Source organism: Dendrobates tinctorius, unplaced genomic scaffold (assembly GCF_039654945.1).
Source record: "Dendrobates tinctorius isolate UK_male_01 unplaced genomic scaffold, ASM3965494v1 ptg000022l, whole genome shotgun sequence".
NCBI classification, from domain to species: Eukaryota; Metazoa; Chordata; class Amphibia; order Anura; family Dendrobatidae; genus Dendrobates; species Dendrobates tinctorius.
In genome coordinates, this window is record NW_027361690.1 from 89,261,292 (window position 1) to 89,273,945 (window position 12,654).

Genomic DNA, 12,654 nt, shown 5'->3' on the forward strand with positions numbered 1-12,654 from the left:
ATCCCCGAACTCTTTGATCGCCTTAGAGGGGCACAAATATTTACCAAACTTGATCTTCGAGGAGCCTATAACTTGGTCCGAATTCGTGCTGGGGATGAGTGGAAGACCGCGTTCAACACCCGTGACGGTCACTATGAATACCTGGTGATGCCGTTCGGTCTCTGTAACGCACCAGCGGTATTCCAGGAGCTCGTGAACGATATTTTTCGGGATCTCCTTTACTCCTGTGTCGTGGTTTATCTTGACGACATTCTTGTCTTCTCTCCAGATCTCTCCACCCATCGGCGAGATGTACGGCAGGTGTTGCAGCGTCTAAGGGAGAACCACCTGTTTGCCAAGTTGGAGAAATGCGTCTTCGAACAACCGTCCCTGCCGTTTCTAGGGTATATCGTTTCAAGGTCTGGTCTGAGGATGGATCCCGAGAAAGTGTCCACGGTCCTGGCCTGGCCCCGTCCCCTTGGTCTCAAAGCCATTCAACGCTTTCTCGGCTTTGCTAACTATTATAGGCAATTTATTCCTCATTTCTCCACCCTAACCAAGCCTATCTCTGCTCTCGTACGCAAAGGAGCCAATCCCCGCCTCTGGCCTCCAGAGGCAGAAGACGCCTTTCAAACTCTGAAGAAAGAATTCTCTACAGCGCACGTTCTCCACCGTCCAGATGCCGATAGACCCTTTATTCTCGAGGTCGACGCATCCTCCGTGGGAGCGGGGGCGGTTCTCCTGCAAAGAACCTCATCTGGCCGGACAGTCACCTGTGGTTTTTTCTCTAAAGCCTTTTCTCCCCCCGAACGCAATTACTCTATTGGGGACAAGGAACTACTGGCAATTAAACTGGCTTTAGAGGAATGGCGTTACCTTCTCGAGGGAGCTGTCCATCCCTTTACGATATTTACCGACCACAAGAATTTGGCCTATGTTCAGTCTGCCCAAAGGCTCAATCCTCGGCAAGCCCGATGGTCCTTATTCTTTGGACGCTTTGATTTCGAGCTCCACTTTCGACCGGGTAATAGGAACACCAGAGCAGATGCTCTATCAAGATCATTTCTCCCGACCGATGAAGAGGAAAGCCCCGCTCACATCATCGATCCAGCAAAGATCGTCACCCTAGCTCCTCTAAGTTTGGTCAACCCACTACCAGGCAAGACCTTGGTATTGGACCATGACAGAGTAAGGGTTCTGCACTGGGGACACTCCTCTAAGGTCGCCGGGCATGCCGGAGCCAAGAAGACTCTATCCCTCATCTCCCGCCATTATTGGTGGCCCTCACTCCGCCAGGACGTCCTGGAATTCACCGCTTCTTGCTCCTCCTGTGCCCGAAATAAAGTTCCACGACAGCTACCCTCTGGTCTCTTACATCCCTTGCCGGTACCATCAGTTCCCTGGAGCCACATCGCCATGGATTTCGTCACGGATCTACCTCCATCTTCCGGCTGCTCTGTCATTTTGGTGGTGGTGGATCGTTTTTCCAAAATGGCTCATTTCATCCCGCTACCTGGTCTGCCTTCTGCGTCCGAGTTGGCGAAGATCTTCGTGCATCATATTTTCCGACTTCATGGTTTCCCCCAACACATCGTGTCTGACCGTGGTGTTCAATTCACCTCTCGTTTCTGGAGAGCCCTGTCTGGCTCAATGGGGGTAGCCCTGGATTTCTCCTCCGCCTATCATCCACAATCCAACGGCCAAGTGGAGCGAATCAATCAAGTGTTAACCACTTATCTTCGACATTTTTCTAATGCACACCAAAGCAACTGGGTCTCGCTGCTTCCCTGGGCGGAATTCGCTCACAACAATCACCCCAACGAGTCCTCTTCCAAATCTCCCTTTTTTGTAGATTTTGGGCAGCATTCGGGCATTCCCCTTCCCGTGTCCCCCACCTCGGGCGTGCCGGCGGCGGACTCCTTGTCCTCAGAGTTCTCTAAAATTTGGGAGGAGACTAAAAGGGCCCTTGAGAGAGCTAGCGATCGGATGAAAAGATACGCCGACAAGAAGCGCCTGGACACCCCTCCTTATCATCCGGGCGATGGGGTCTGGCTATCCTCGCGCTTCATCCGACTTAAAGTCCCCTCTTATAAGTTGGGTCCACGTTACGTTGGTCCCTTTGAGGTTTTGAGTCGCATCAATGATGTAACCTATTAACTAAAACTGCCTGCCTCCCTACGGATTCCCAACGCCTTCCACGTCTCGCTTCTCAAACCCGCAGTGTTTAATCGCTTTCAGCCAGCCTCGTCCCACGCTCCGCAACCTAGCTCCGCTGGGGACGTCTTTGATGTCAGGGACATCCTGGCAAAGAGGACTGTCCGGGGTAGAACCTTCTTTCTGGTAGATTGGGAGGGATTCGGTCCTGAGGAGAGGTCATGGGAGCCCCGGGAGAACATCAATGCTCCTCATATCATGAGAAGGTTTCTATCCCACCTGAAGAAGGAGAGGAGTAAGAGAGGGGGTACTATTACGCGCCCCGACGCTCACCTGGGGTCCTCCTCCTCCCGGTGCACTCCCCCTTCATCCTCGCGCCGTGCCCTGTCTGGCTTTGCAGGGTCACGGCGCGTCAGAGGTCCGCACATGCGCACTCGCTCGTTTCTGACCGCTGGGCATCCTGGGAGCACGTGACCCGGTAGCTCCGCCCCATCATGGCGGCACCCACTGGGTATTTCTGTCTGGCGTCTTGACAGGTAAGACGCCTGTTTGTCATTCTCTGTGGCGCTTAGCGTTCCTGCTCAGCGTCGCCCCTGACTCTCAGGTCCCTCCGCTCTTCTAGACTGCGCTCTGCTCACCGCTCGGTAGCCCCGTCTGGGATCTTCGCTCAGTTCCCTCTGCTGCCTTCCTCTCTGTTTCTTTGCCTGTTCCCTGCCTGGTCCTCCGCTGCTGCAGTCGTCTGTAGCCCCCTTAGCTAGTGCTCTGTCTGTACCCCCAGGCCAGTCCCTTATAATCTTATTTCCTTCTTCCATTCCAGCGTTTCTGCCCCGGCTCCGCCCTGATCGGTCCTGGTTCCCTCAGTCTGTTCCCTCCTGCCCCGGGTCTACTCTATTCAGCATTCTTTGGCCTTCTCCTCTGTACACTCCCCGGGTCGTCCCTTTGGTTCCGGCTGTCGTGGTCTCACCCCCCTTGGGCCTGCCCCTAACACTCCATGTATAGGGGGTGGTCATCACCTGGTCCGCTCGCCCTCGGGGGCTCTGGAGCCACGACCCAGAGGGTCCACTCTCGGTTTTCTACCTAGAACCCTAACAGCGACACTCGGACGGAGTGTGGGCCCCGAAGTTAGGCGACACTCGGACGAAGTGTGGGCCCCCTAGCTAGGCGACACTCGGACGGAGTGTGGGTCCTCTTGCTAGGCGACACTCGGACGGAGTGTGGGCCCCCTAGCTAGGCGACACTCTGACGGAGTTTGGGCCCTCTTGCTAGGCGACACTCGGACGGAGTGTGGGCCACCTAGCTAGGCGACACTCGGACGGAGCGTGGGCCACCTAGCTAGGCGACACTCGGACAGAGTGTGGGCCCCCTAGCTAGGCGACACTCGGATGGAGTGTGGTCCCCCTAGCGACACTCGAACGGAGTGTGGGTCCCCTAGTGACAATCGGACGGAGTGTGGGCCCTTTAGCTAGGCAACACTCGAACGGAGTGTGGGCCCCCTAGCTAGGCGACACTCGGACGGAGTGTGGGCCCCCTTGCTAGGCGACACTCGGACGGAGTGTGGGCCCCCAAGCTAGGCGACACTCGGACGAAGTGTGGGCCCCCTAGCTAGGCGACACTCGGACGGAGTTTGGGCCCACTTGCTAGGCGACAATCGGACAGAGTGTGGGCCCCCTTGCAAGGCAACACTCGGATGGAGTGTGGGCCACCTAGCTAGGCGACACTCGGACGGAGTGTGGTCCCCCTAGCTAGGCGACACTCGGACGGAGTGTGGGCCCCCTAGCTAGGCGACACTCATATGGAGTGTGGGCCCCCTAGCGACACTCGAACGGAGTGTGGGTCCCCTAGCGACAATCGGACGGAGTGTGGGCCCTTTAGCTAGGCGACACTCGGACGGAGTGTGGGCCCCCTAGCTAGGCGACACTCGAACGGAGTGTGGACCCCCTAGCTAGGCGACACTCTGACGGAGTGTGGGCCCTCTTGCTAGGCGACAATCGGACGGAGTGTGGGCCCCCTAGCTAGGCGACACTCGGACGGAGTTTGGGCCCACTTGCTAGGCGACAATCGGACAGAGTGTGGGCCCCCTTGCAAGGCAACACTCGGATGGAGTGTGGGCCACCTAGCTAGGCGACACTCGGACGGAGTGTGGTCCCCCTAGCTAGGCGACACTCGGACGGAGTGTGGGCCCCCTAGCTAGGCGACACTCATATGGAGTGTGGGCCCCCTAGCGACACTCGAACGGAGTGTGGGTCCCCTAGCGACAATCGGACGGAGTGTGGGCCCTTTAGCTAGGCGACACTCGGACGGAGTGTGGGCCCCCTAGCTAGGCGACACTCGAACGGAGTGTGGACCCCCTAGCTAGGCGACACTCTGACGGAGTGTGGGCCCTCTTGCTAGGCGACAATCGGACGGAGTGTGGGCCCCCTAGCTAGGCGACACTCGGACGGAGTGTGGGCCCCCTAGCTAGGCGACACTCGGACGGAGTGTGGGCCCCCTAGCTAGGCGACACTCGGACGGAGTGTGGGCCACCTAGCTAGGCGACACTCGGACGGAGTGTGGGCCCCCTAGCTAGGCGACACTCGGACGGAGTGTGGGCCCCCTAGCTAGGCGACACTCGGACGGAGTGTGGGCCCCCTAGCTAGGCGACACTCGGACGGAGTGTGGGCCCCCTAGCTAGGCGACATCGGACGGAGTGTGGGCCCCCTAGCTAGGCGACACTCTGACGGAGTGTGGGCCCCCTAGCTAGGCGACATTCGGACGGAGTGTGGGCCCTCTTGCTAGGCGACACTCTGACGGAGTGTGGGCCCCCTAGCTAGGCGACACACTGACGGAGTGTGGGCCCTCTTGCTAGGCGACACTCGGACGGAATGTGGGCGCCCTTGCTAGGTGACACTCGGACGGAGTGTGGGCCCCCTAGCTAGGCGACACTCTGACGGAGTGTGGGCCCCCTAGCTAGGCGACACTCGGACGGAGTGTGGGCCCTCTTGCTAGGCGACACTCTGACGGAGTGTGGGCCCCCTAGCTAGGCAACACTCTGACGGAGTGTGGGCCCTCTTGCTAGGCGACACTCGGACGGAGTGTGGGCCCCCTTGCTAGGCGACACTCGGACGGAGTGTGGGCCCGCTAGCTAGGCGACACTCGGACAGAGTGTGGGCCACCTAGCTAGGCGACACTCGGATGGAGTGTGGGCCCCCTAGCTAGGCGACACTCGGATGGAGTGTGGGCCCCCTAGCGACACTCGAACGGAGTGTGGGTCCCCTAGCGACAATCGGACGGAGTGTGGTCCCCCTAGCTAGGCGACATTCGGACGGAGTGTGGGCCCCCTAGCTAGGCGACACTCGGACGGAGTGTGGGCCCCCTAGCTAGGCGACACTCAGAGGAAGTGTGGGCTCCTTAGCTAGGCGACACTCGGACGGAGTGTGGGCCCCCTAGCTAGGCGACACTCTGACGGAGTGTGGGCCGTCTTGCTAGGCGACACTCGGACGGAGTGTGGGCCCCCTTGCTAGGCGACACTCGGACGGAGTGTGGGCCCCCTAGCTAGGCGACACTCGGACGGAGTGTGGGCCACCTAGCTAGGCGACACTCGGATGGAGTGTGGGCCCCCTAGCTAGGCGACACTCGAATGGAGTGTGGGCCCCCTAGCGACACTCGAACGGAGTGTGGGTCCCCTAGCGACAATCGGACGGAGTGTGGTCCCCCTAGCTAGGCGACATTCGGACGGAGTGTGGGCCCCCTAGCTAGGCGACACTCGGACGGAGTGTGGGCCCCCTAGCTAGGCGACACTCAGAGGAAGTGTGGGCCCCTTAGCTAGGCGACACTCGGACGGAGTGTGGACCCCCTAGCTAGGCGACACTCGGATGGAGTTTGGGCCACCTAGCTAGGCGACACTCGGACGGAGTGTGGGCCCCCTAGCTAGGCGACACTCGGACGGAGTGTGGGCCCCCAAGCTAGGCGACACTCGGACGAAGTGTGGGCCCCCTAGCTAGGCGACACTCGGACGGAGTGTGGGCCCTCTTGCTAGGCGACACTCGGACGGAGTGTGGGCCCCCTAGCTAGGCGACACTCTGACGGAGTGTGGGCCCCCTAGCTAGGCGACACTTGGACGGAGTGTTGGCCCCCAAGCTAGGTGACACTCGGACGAAGTGTGGGCCCCCTAGCTAGGCGACACTCGGACGGAGTGTGGGCCCTCTTGCTAGGCGACATCGGACGGAGTGTGGGCCCCCTAGCGACACTCGAACGGAGTGTGGGTCCCCTAGCGACAATCGGACGGAGTGTGAGCCCTTTAGCTAGGCGACACTCGAATGGAGTGTGGGCCCCCTAGCTAGGCGACACTCGGACGGAGTGTGGGCCCCCTAGCTAGGCGACACTCGGATGGAGTGTGGGCCCCTTAGCTAGGCGACACTTGGACTGAGTGTGGGCCCCCTAGCTAGGCGACACTCTGACGGAGTTTGGGCCCTCTTGCTAGGCGACACTCGGATGGAGTTTGGGCCACCTAGCTAGGCGACACTCGGACGGAGTGTGGGCCCCCTAGCTAGGCGACACTCGGACGGAGAGTGGGCTCCCAAGCTAGGCGACACTCGGACGAAGTGTGGGCCCCCTAGCTAGGCGACACTCGGACAGAGTGTGGGCCCTCTTGCTAGGCGACACTCGGACGGAGTGTGGGCCCCCTAGCTAGGCGACACTCTGACGGAGTTTGGGCCCTCTTGATAGGCGACACTCGGACGGAGTGTGGGCCACTTAGCTAGGCGACACTCGGACGGAGCGTGGGCCACCTAGCTAGGCGACACTCGGACGGAGTGTGGGCCCCCTAGCTAGGCGACACTCGGATGGAGTGTGGTCCCCCTAGCGACATTCGAACGGAGAATGGGTCCCCTAGCGACAATCGGACGGAGTGTGGGCCCTTTAGCTAGGCGACACTCGAACGGAGTGTGGGCCCCCTAGCTAGGCGACACTCGGACGGAGTGTGGGCACCCTTGCTAGGCGACACTCGGACGGAGTGTGGGCCCCCAAGCTAGGCGACACTCGGACGAAGTGTGGGCCCCCTAGCTAGGCGACACTCGGACGAAGTTTGGGCCCTCTTGCTAGGCGACACTCGGACAGAGTGTGGGCCCCCTTGCAAGGCGACACTCGGACGGGGTGTGCGCCCCCTAGCTAGGGGACACTCGGACGGAGTGTGGTCCCCCTAGCGACACACGAACGGAGTGTGGGTCCCCTAGCGACAATCGGACGGAGTGTGGTCCCCCTAGTTAGGCTACATTCGGATGGAGTGTGGGCCCCCTAGCTAGGCGACACTCGGACGGAGTGTGGGCCCCCTAGCTAGGCGACACTCAGAGGAAGTGTGGGCCCCTTAGCTAGGCGACACTCGGACGGAGTGTGGGCCCCCTAGCTAGGCGACACTCTGACGGAGTGTGGGAACACCTCTTGCTAGGCGACACTCGGACGGAGTGTGGGCCCCCTTGCTAGGCGACACTCGGACGGAGTGTGGGCCCCCTAGCTAGGCGACACTCGGACGGAGTGTGGGCCACCTAGCTTGGCGACACTCGGATGGAGTGTGGTCCCCCTAGCGACACTCGAACGGAGTGTGGGTCCCCTAGCGACAATCGGACGGAGTGTGGGCCCTTTAGCTAGGCGACACTCGAACGGAGTGTGGGCCCCCTAGCTAGGCGACACTCGGACGGAGTGTGGGCCCCCTAGCTAGGCGACACTCGAACGGAGTGTGGACCCCCTAGCTAGGCGACACTCGGATGGAGTGTGGGCCTCCTAGCTAGGCGACACTCGGATGGACTGTGGGCCCTCTTGCTAGGCGATACTCTGACGGAGTGTGGGCCTCCTAGCTAGGCGACACTCGGATGGACTGTGGGCACTCTTGCTAGGCGATACTCTGACGGAGTGTGGGCCCCCTAGCTAGGCGACACTCAAACGGAGTGTGGTCCGCCTAGCTAGGCAACACTCGGATGGAGTGTGGGCCCCTTAGCTAGGCGACACTCGGACTGAGTGTGGGCCCCCTAGGTAGGCGACACTCTGACGGAGTTTGGGCCCTCTTGCTAGGCGACACTCAGACGAAGTATGGGCCACCTAGCTAGGCGACACTCGGACGGAGTGTGGGCCCCCTAGCTAGGCGACGCTCGGACGGAGTGTGGGCCCCCAAGCTAGGCGACACTCGGACGAAGTGTGGGCCTTCTAGCTAGGCGACACTCGGACGGAGTGTGGGCCCTCTTGCTAGGCGACACTCGGACGGAGTGTGGGCCCCCTAGCTAGGCGACACTCGGACGAAGTGTGGGCCCCCTAGCTAGTCGACAATCGGACGGAGTGTGGGCCCCCTAGCTAGGCGACACTCGAACGGAGTGTGGGCCCCCTAGCTAGGCGACACTCGAACGGAGTGTGGGCCCCCTAGCTAGGCTACACTCGGACGGATTGTGGGCCCTCTTGCTAGGCGACACTCTGACGGAGTGTGGGCCCCCTAGCTAGGCGACACTCGGACGAAGTGTGGGCCCCCTAGCTAGGCGACAATCGGACGGAGTGTGGGCCCCCTAGCTACGCGACACTCGAACGGAGTGTGGGCCCTCTAGCTAGGCGACACTCGAACGGAGTGTGGGTCCCCTAGCGACAATCGGACGGAGTGTTGTCCCTCTAGCTAGGCGACACTCGGACGGAGTGTGGGCCCCCTAGCTAGGCGACACTCGGACGGAGTGTGGGCCCCCTAGCTAGGCGTCACTCGGACGAAGTGTGGGCCCCCTAGCTAGGCGACACTCGGACGTAGTGTGGGCCCCCTAGCTAGGCGACACTCGAACGGAGTGTGGTCCCCCTAGCTAGGCAACACTCGGATGGAGTGTGGGCCCCTTAGCTAGGCGACACTCGGACTGAGTGTGGGCCCCCTAGGTAGGCGACACTCTGACGGAGTTTGGGCCCTCTAGCTAGGCGACACTCGAACGGAGTGTGGGTCCCCTAGCGACAATCGGACGGAGTGTTGTCCCTCTAGCTAGGCGACACTCGGACGGAGTGTGGGCCCCCTAGCTAGGCGACACTCGAACGGAGTGTGGTCCCCCTAGCTAGGCAACACTCGGATGGAGTGTGGGCCCCTTAGCTAGGCGACACTCGGACTGAGTGTGGGCCCCCTAGATAGGCGACACTCGAACGGAGTGTGGACCCCCTAGCTAGGCGACACTCAGATGGAGTGTGGGCCTCCTAGCTAGGTGACACTCGGATGGACTGTGGGCCCTCTTGCTAGGCGATACCTGACGGAGTGTGGGCCTCCTAGCTAGGCGACACTCGGATGGACTGTGGGCCCTCTTGCTAGGCGATACTCTGAAGGAGTGTGGGCCCCCTAGCTAGGCGACACTCGAACGGAGTGTGGTCCCCCTAGCTAGGCAACACTCGGATGGAGTGTGGGCCCCTTAGCTAGGCGACACTCGGACTGAGTGTGGGCCCCCTAGGTAGGCGACACTCTGACGGAGTTTGGGCCCTCTTGCTAGGCGACACTCAGACGAAGTTTGGGCCACCTAGCTAGGCGACACTCGGACGGAGTGTGGGCCCCCTAGCTAGGCGACGCTCGGACGGAGTGTGGGCCCCCAAGCTAGGCGACACTCGGACGAAGTGTGGGCCTTCTAGCTAGGCGACGCTCGGACGGAGTGTGGGCCCTCTTGCTAGGCGACACTCGGACGGAGTGTGGGCCCCCTAGCTAGGCGACACTCGGACGAAGTGTGGGCCCCCTAGCTAGTCGACAATCGGACGGAGTGTGGGCCCCCTAGCTAGGCGACACTCGAACGGAGTGTGGGCCCCCTAGCTAGGCGACACTCGAACGGAGTGTGGGCCCCCTAGCTAGGCGACACTCGGACGGATTGTGGGCCCTCTTGCTAGGCGACACTCTGACGGAGTGTGGGCCCCCTAGCTAGGCGACACTCGGACGAAGTGTGGGCCCCCTAGCTAGGCGACAATCGGACGGAGTGTGGGCCCCCTAGCTAGGCGACACTCGAACGGAGTGTGGGCCCTCTAGCTAGGCGACACTCGAACGGAGTGTGGGTCCCCTAGCGACAATCGGACGGAGTGTTGTCCCTCTAGCTAGGCGACACTCGGACGGAGTGTGGGCCCCCTAGCTAGGCGACACTCGGACGGAGTGTGGGCCCCCTAGCTAGGCGTCACTCGGACGAAGTGTGGGCCCCCTAGCTAGGCGACACTCGGACGTAGTGTGGGCCCCCTAGCTAGGCGACACTCGAACGGAGTGTGGTCCCCCTAGCTGGGCGACACTCGGACGGAGTGTGGGCCCCCTAGCTAGGCGACACTCAGACGGAGAGTGGGCCCCCTAGCTAGGCGACACTCGGACTGAGTGTGGGCCCTCTTGCTAGGCGACACTCAGACGGAGTGTGGGCCCCCTAGCTAGGCGACACTCAGACGGAGTCTGGGTCCTCTTGCTAGGCGACACTCGGACGGAGTGTGGGCCCCCTTGCTATGCGACACTCGGACGGAGTGTGGGCCCCCTAGCTAGGCGACACTCGGACGGAGTGTGGGCCCCCAAGCTAGTCGACACTCGGACCGAGAGTGGGCCCCCTAGCTAGGCGACACTCGGACCGAGTGTGGGCCCCCTAGCTAGGCGACACTCGGACGGAGTGTGGGCCCCCTAGATAGGCGACACTCGGACGGAGTGTGGGCCTTCTAGCTAGGCGAGACTCGGACGGAGTGTGGGCCCTCTTGCTAGGCGACACTCTGACGGAGTGTGGGCCCCCTAGCTAGGCGACACTCTGACGAAGTGTGGGCCCTCTTGCTAGGCGACACTCGGACGGAGTGTGGGCCCCCTTGCTAGGCGACACTCGGACGGAGTGTGGGCCCCCTAGCTAGGCGACACTCGGACGGAGTGTGGTCCCCCTAGCTAGGCGACACTCGGACGGAGTGTGGGCCCCCTAGCTAGGCGACACTCGTACGGAGTGTGCGCCCCCTAGCGACACTCGAACGGAGTTTGGGTCCCCTAGCGACAATTGGACGGAGTGTGGGCCGTTTAGCTAGGCGACACTCGGACGGAGTGTGCGCCCCCTAGCTAGGCGACACACGGACGGAGTGTGGGCCCCCTAGCTAGGCGACACTTGGACGAAGTGTGGGCCCCCTAGCTAGGCAACACTCGGACGGAGTGTGGGCCCCCTAGCTAGGCGACACTCGAACGGAGTGTGGTCCCCCTAGCTAGGCGACTCTCGGACGGAGTGTGGGCCCCCTAGCTAGGCGACACTCAGACGGAGTGTGGGCCCCCTAGCTAGGCGACACTCGGACGGAGTGTGGGCCCTCTTGCTAGGCGACACTCTGACGGAGTGTGGGCCCCCTAGCTAGGCGACACTCGGACGGAGTGTGGGCCCTCTTGCTAGGCGACACTCGGACGGAGTGTGGGCCCCCTAGCTAGGCGACACTCGGATGGAATGTCGGCCACCTTGCTAGGCGACACTCGGATGGAGTGTGGGCTCCCTAGCTAGGCGACACTCCGATGGAGTGTGGGCCCCCTAGCGACACTCGAACGGAGTGTGGGTCCCCTAGCGACAATCGGACGGATTGTTGTCCCTCTAGCTAGGCGACGCTCGGACGGAGTGTGGGCCCCCTAGCTAGGCGACACTCGGACGGAGTGTGGGCCCTCTAGCTAGGCGACACTCGGACGAAGTGTGGACCCCTTAGCTAGGCGACACGGACGTAGTGTGGGCCCCTAGCTAGGCGACACTCGAACGGAGTGTGGGCCCCCTAGCTAGGCGACACTCGGACGGAGTGTGGTTCCCCTAGCTAGGCGACACTCGGACGGAGTGTGGGGCCCATAGCTAGGCGACACTCGGACAGAGTGTGGGCCACCTAGCTAGGCGACACTCGGACGAAGTGTGGGCCCCCTAGCTAGGCGACACTCGGACGGAGTGTGGGCCCTCTTGCTAGGCGACACTCAGACGGAGTGTGGGCCCCCATGCAAGGCGACACTCGGACGGAGTGTGGGCCCCCTAGAGAAGCGACACTCGGACGGAGTGTGGGCCCCCTAGCTAGGCGACACTCGGACGAAGTTTGGGCCCCCTAGCTAGGCGACACTCGGACGGAGTGTGGGCCCCCTAGCTAGGCGACACTCGGACGGAGTTTGGGCCCCCTAGCTAGGCGACACTCGGACGGAGTGTGGGCCCCCAAGCTAGGCGACACTCGGACGGAGTGTGGGCCCCCTAGCTAGGCGGCATTCGGACCGAGTGTGGGCCCCCTAGCTAGGCGACACTCGGACGGAGTGTGGGCCCCCTAGCTAGGCGACACTCTGACGGAGTGTGGGCCCCCTAGCTAGGCGACACTCGGACGGAGTGTGGGCCTCCTAGCTAGGCGACACTCGGATGGACTGTGGGCCGTCTTGCTAGGCGATACTCTGACGGAGTGTGGGCCCCCTAGCTAGGCGACACTCGAACGGAGTGTGGTCCCCCTAGCTAGGCAACACTCGGAGGAAGTGTGGGCCCCTTAGCTAGGCGACACTCGGACTGAGTGTGGGCCCCCTAGCTAGGCGACACTCGGACGGAGTGTGGGCCCCCTAGCTAGGCG